The sequence below is a fragment of the Mastomys coucha genome, unplaced genomic scaffold (genome assembly GCF_008632895.1).
Source record: "Mastomys coucha isolate ucsf_1 unplaced genomic scaffold, UCSF_Mcou_1 pScaffold20, whole genome shotgun sequence".
NCBI classification, from domain to species: domain Eukaryota; kingdom Metazoa; phylum Chordata; class Mammalia; order Rodentia; family Muridae; genus Mastomys; species Mastomys coucha.
The window spans coordinates 42,975,121-42,981,064 of NW_022196903.1; the positions used below are offsets into that span (position 1 = coordinate 42,975,121).

At 44.8% G+C, this 5,944-nt stretch overlaps 1 long non-coding RNA gene across 1 annotated transcript in view; it reads left to right on the forward strand.

The window, feature by feature from the left end:
* Nucleotides 1-4,729: 4,729 nt before the first annotated feature.
* The window catches only part of LOC116098107, a 5,588-nt gene continuing 4,373 nt past the window's right edge, over nt 4,730-5,944 (forward strand). Inside the window, exon 1 of the long non-coding RNA XR_004121703.1 lies at nt 4,730-4,770. This is a non-coding gene — a long non-coding RNA (uncharacterized LOC116098107). The remainder of the gene's footprint in view (nt 4,771-5,944) is intronic.

The window sequence follows — 5,944 nt, forward strand, 5'->3', positions numbered from 1 at the left end:
TACCTTCTTCACTATTGCCATTAGATACATTATCATGAATCTAATCCAATAGATACTTGACTCTACTGGCATTTTCCACCTTCGGTCTGGGATAACCAGCCTTTGCTAAAGAGTTATAGAGTGAGGCAAAGGATTCGACCTCAGCTTGGCCTCAACTGGCTCAACTTCTGCAGATAACCAGTGATGCTGTTTCTTATGAATTTACTTCTGTTTCCCAAAGTGCCAGCTTCATAGTTTGATTTTCTCCCTTAGTAATCAGTGTTATCTAACCTCTTTGCTCTCTTTGGGAAACCTTGGTGTCTTCCTTCATGTGGAGGACTGAGGCCATCTGATGGGAACTCCTCAGCACCCTTGTACTTCTGTCGTTGCTGTCTCACTTCTCTGTCACCTCCTCCCCTGAGTTCATGCTACGAGTCTGGTCTGTCTCTTCACTGTCTCTGAGATCCCACTAAAGCACCAACAACCTGTTTGGCATCTTCACACAGGCCTATAACCCTACAGACTCTACTCAGCTCATAAGAAAGATATTATAGGCTCAAGTTTGCAGTAATTATGGCCAAGTATGTGTGATGAGATAGAGTGCATGGGTCTCACTGGCACCTGGCAGGACCCAGCTGTTAGGAGCATGGAAGGTTTCTCAGGAGAGTGCCATCCACTGCCCATCATGCTGAGACCTTGTTTGTCTTTAAGTCAGCTCCTAGTAGGCCTGCCTCCATTGCTTGAGAGCCCTCACTCTTTTTTCTCATCTGTTTTTTTTTTTTTTACTTCACTGACCATTTTTCATAACTTCTTGACATCTCAATTTGTGAATATCTAAGGACCTAGGACTTAGTCTTTAGACCTTTCCTCATTTTTCCTCATGCCTCCTCAGTGTCCTTACTTTGACCTGTAGATGTAATGGGCTCATTACCCTTATATTTATATCATCAACCAGGACTTCCTTTGTGTAGCAGTTTCCTCCAAGGTTGAAACATTCCACTGTAATTTTATTTTTTTCCATAGTTTACCTTTAATGATTTTTCTTAAACATTTTAACCTTCCTTCTAGCCTGCCACCCACCAGAGGTAGTGGGGTAAAAAGATACGGGGGAAATGGATCTGTTTAGAAATGGTTCTTTGGAATAACTCCTATCTGTGTTTCAGGAAATCGACAGTTCAGTTTACAGGTCAATGGCAGCAGCTTGCTTTACTCACAAACACTTTATGGATATACCAACAGTCCAGTTTGGTACAGTCAGGATAGCAATCATGAATCAGCAACAGTAACACTACCTAACAGAGACAGCCAGGCCTCAGCCTTAGTGCAAGTCAGCAGGAGGGACAAGGAAGGTTGACAAGAGAAGTTTCCAGTTGTGCCTCTTTAGGTTAGGGTTATCCTCTCTCACTGAAGTGAAGATCAGCGAAGACCAGTGAAGACTAACAAGCACTACATAGCTAGCTTATCAACAAGCCAAGCCCAGCTTCCGTCACTGTCCATCCTATTCACGTTCTACTTATACTCCCTCCAAACATCACGTGTTCTCCATGAGGCTTGCCTCACTATGTGTCTTGCCTCAGCACGAGAATCTGTCCCAGCTGAAATCACTCTTGTCAATCAGCTTGAGTCCACAAAAGCAACAAGAATCCACAACACACCATCTTTGGTGTGTTTCTCTCTATGAAGTTCCGACAAATGGAGCTCAACAATATATGCATACATATATTTGCTGTTAGAAAAAAAATCCTTCATCACATGTCCTTTAACATATTTGTTTTAACAGAACATCCTTTCACCTATGTCTGCTTCAGTGAAATGTTCCTTCACATGTCTGTTTTAGCAAAACACCCTTTCACTTGTATCCACTTCAGGAAAATATTCCTTCACATGTTTGCCCTACAAAACACCATCCAACACTTTCCAAAGAACCCTTACTTTATTCCACCATGCATAAAAATTCCTTAAAAAAGAAATTAAATAACTCAGAATAGTGCTAAGACAGTATGAAGGAAATCAGTCCCAGAGGGACTGGCTCATCAGTGCCATTAGGGACCCTTGGCTATCTCTGTCTGAAGCCTCCATACATGTCTGGAGTGGAGGATCATGGGGGTGGGGAAGGCGCTGTTGAGGGAACTGGGTATAAGGAAAGCTGAGTTTGAAGCCTAGTTCACTGGGCCAGATGGAACTGTGTTCACAGAAGGATTAAATAAAAGATTAATCTAGCAGGGACCTCTAGCTTTAGCTGAGCCCTTTGGTGAAGCAAGATCTGTATGAATTAGGAAAGGTGTCAGCAGATCTCAGTGACTTAGACAGCATATAAAGAGCATCTGTACAGTGAGAGAGCAGCCTACAGGCAATAAGGAAATGGTAAAGCAGAGGAACAGGTGTGCCTGGGTTCCTCCAAGACAAGTGTAGTGATATCTAGCTGGAGTTCCTGAGGGGAAAAACTGTTAGAAAGCAAAACTGTGTGCTAAGGAGCTGCTGGAAGGCTTTAAAGCCCAAGAAGCAGTTCTCAGAAGGTAGAGGACACTACAGATCAAGATGATCAAGCCTGCCCCAGGAGTGGTAGTCCCCTCTCTGGGTGAAGGAGGGTACATTTCTCTCTAGTAAAAGGTTATGCTAGAGGTGGATATGGCTTGCCCAGCCAGGAATTCCCCCAAAAGTCAGGTGTGGTGAATAGGAAGCAACACCTACATTGCTAACCCAGGGCTTCTGGGACGCAGGAATCCCGCAGGTATAGCAGAGGGGAGCTCCCACAGACTCTCTCCCCTTGTCCCTGGGTAGGGTCAAACAGATCATATAAGCTCACTGAATTCATCAGCCATGGAGAAATGTAGGGAGGCTCCATGGAAGAGCTCCAGGATATGGGAATGTAATGGTTCAGAGAGCATGACTGAGGATTACAGGAACTTAAGTTAGTGCCACCTATCCATGCTTTGTATCCAGCCTTGATTTGTGGCAGGAGCAATTGAGACAAATGGATGGAACCTTTCCATGCTGTATTAGACCTCACTCATTTCAACTTTAGTTATCTTCCTAGTTGTGCACTTCTGGGCTCACCTGACACTTGCTGAGAACAGATGACCACAGACTTTCAGAGTGTTTCACCGAGGTTATCTTTGGAACCCTTTGTCTTAGAGTTTCACTGCTGTGAAGAGACACCGTGACCACTGCAACTCTTACAAAAGAAACATTTAATTGGGGCTGGCTTACATTTCAGAGGTTTAGTCCATTATCATCATGGCAAGAAACATGGTATGTACAGGCAGACATGGTGCTGGAGAAGTTCTACATTCTGATCTACAGGTATCAGAAGGAGACTGTATGTCACACTGAGCATAGCTTGAGCATAGGAGACCTCAAAGCCCATCCCTACAGCTACACATTTCCTCCAACAAGACCACACCTACTCCAACAAGGCCACACCCTATGGATCATGCATTCAAACACGTGCGTCTGTGGGAGCCATGCCTATTCAAACCACATGCCACTATTTGTTATGGGATAATGATCCAGGATGTTGCCGTATTCTGTTTATCCTGTGGAAAAGGCTTTGTTACATAATGACATAATGCTAATATCTGAGCGTTTTGTAGATTTGGAAAGCCACTAGAGAAATAACCAGGTGTGGTACTTCCACTTACCTTGTACCCCTCCGGGGGCAGGGTCAAGTGAAAGGAAAAAATTCAAGAGGTATGCTACATTGGTAGAAAAGGACACTCACAGAAGCCATAATGTTATTAGATAAAGCCACCAGTGCTATGAGCCACCATGCCACATAGGATATATGTGCCTGCACAACAGTGGCTCCATTGTCATTGGTAAGACTAATAATGACCTTCCAGTTTGACTTAAGGCCTGTTCTCTAAGAGAGAGTTTCATGTCTGGTACTGTAATCCAGGACAAAAACCTGTGGCTAGAGTGACCATAGGTACCAATGGCGATGCAACGTCTATCTTTTACTAGATGGATATGATGAACCTGTCAAACTGCCTTCTAAACATTTGTGTTTACACCCATAGATCACCTTTGTGAGCTTCAACTCATAACCAGTGGTGAAACGCTTAAGAACAAATACACATAGCCTGTAGCTATGACATAGATGGACACCTATAGTTACCCCCACACGACTCAGGGGTCTTTGAGGAAGAGAAGTGAGAAAGACTCTAAGAGCTGTAGGAAGGGGTGGACTGTTGCTTAGCAGTTTCTTTGGCTATTGAAACATTCCATTCTGTAGGGAAGCTCCTTAAGCAGAAGGCAAACAACTCAAAATAGTTTCAGGAAGTCCCTGAGACTGACCAGATTCACTAGGTCCCTCCTTCCTTCCCAGAGTAAGCAGTAAAGCTGTCTGAGGGTCATTCTCAGAGAAACCAAGCCACAAAGACTCGGAGACAGCTCATCTCCCTGAAAGAGGTTTAGATCAACTAAATCACTTGGGGAAGATACTCTCCAACCTGTTGAGCTGCCTGCAGGGTACGCAGGCTGCTCCAGGTTCCAAGTGTTTATGAGCTGTCACCCTTGCTGGTGCTGGCTTTGGTGGTGCAGTTGTTTTGAACCATTTCTGCTCTTTTAAGTAACTTTTCACCCACATTCTTGTAGGTAATCCCAATTAAACTTACTAGTTTACCAAATTGAACTTTGGTAGTACTCACACTTTGGTCTATCATGGACTCCTTATCTGTGGTGAGTAGGTGTGTGTGTTGTGTCTCCACAGGAAAACACTTGTCATTCGTGCAGCATTCCTTTAACCTCCACCTTCATCTGGACAACTCCATTTTGTTTTAAAGGACTGAGGTAATGCCATCCTCTCCTAATTTTATTTTGTCTCTGTCTTGTTTCTTTTCAGCATTTCATCCCCCCAACAGCCACATTCATCTTAGTAATACTTTTGTGACTGTTCATGTCCTTGTTCCAAATGCATTATGGAAAACACTACTGAACTTTACAACAAAAGCAGAGGTTTATTAGGCTGCCCCAGTCCCCTCACTAAGGTAACCCCCCTTCAAGCACTGATGTGATTGTTATACTTTAAAAAACACTGTACCCCTCAGCTTGGGCACCAAGGCACTTTTCAGAGGCACAGGCTTTAATGTGTGGCTGTGAATAAATACCTTGCATGGATCATTTCATTTGGAGGCCCCAGCAAGATTATGCCATGCTTGGTGGGACTCAGGCTCACTTATGGCATTTGCCACCAGGGAGAGATTGCAGGGAAGGTGACCCTGACAAATGCTCCGGGGGGAGGGGGGCTACTCTTTCACTGAGTCTGGAGAGACTTCTTCTTATGGAAAAGGGATATACACCCAAGGGATCTTCCTTGAGATTATGGAAGATATCCCCATTCAGGGAGCCCTCTTATGGGCTGGAAATTTTTCTGCTTGGGGATAAAAATTTCAACAGGAAATCCTTCCCTAATTCTCCCATGCTACCCTGGGAGCTACTATCCTGGCTCTACCTCTCGTGAGAGATGTGGCTTTGATTTTGCTTGAATGAATGGCCAGCCAACTGTATAAATGAGTAAACGTGTGATGGGCAAGTTTGGTCCAGCGAGTTTTTTATTTAATTCCTTGATTTTTTGACTCCTCTCCCCAAAAGTAAGTTGGGTGACTTGCTTAAATCTCTTCGGATTTCTCCCAGGAGCTCTGACACACCCAGGATCAGAGGTAAGCAGGAACCAACATCTGTCCCAACACTGGGAGTAACTGGGACCAGCGGGACCAGGCACTTAGGAACTCCGCTGGCCCAGTGGCTCAGGTTCCTTCCGGTCTGTCTGGGCTGCGGTCCAGAGCAGACCTTGGGCACATGCTCCGAAGCCAGTCCCACAACACACAGAGAAAGCCCCACTCCCAGGTGATTTAACAAGCCCAGGATCCCAGGATCCCAGAATCGCAGGATCACATAGTCAGCTTGACTCTGAGGAGTTCTGACACAACCAGGATCACAGGAAGGACAGGCTCCAGTCAGATTT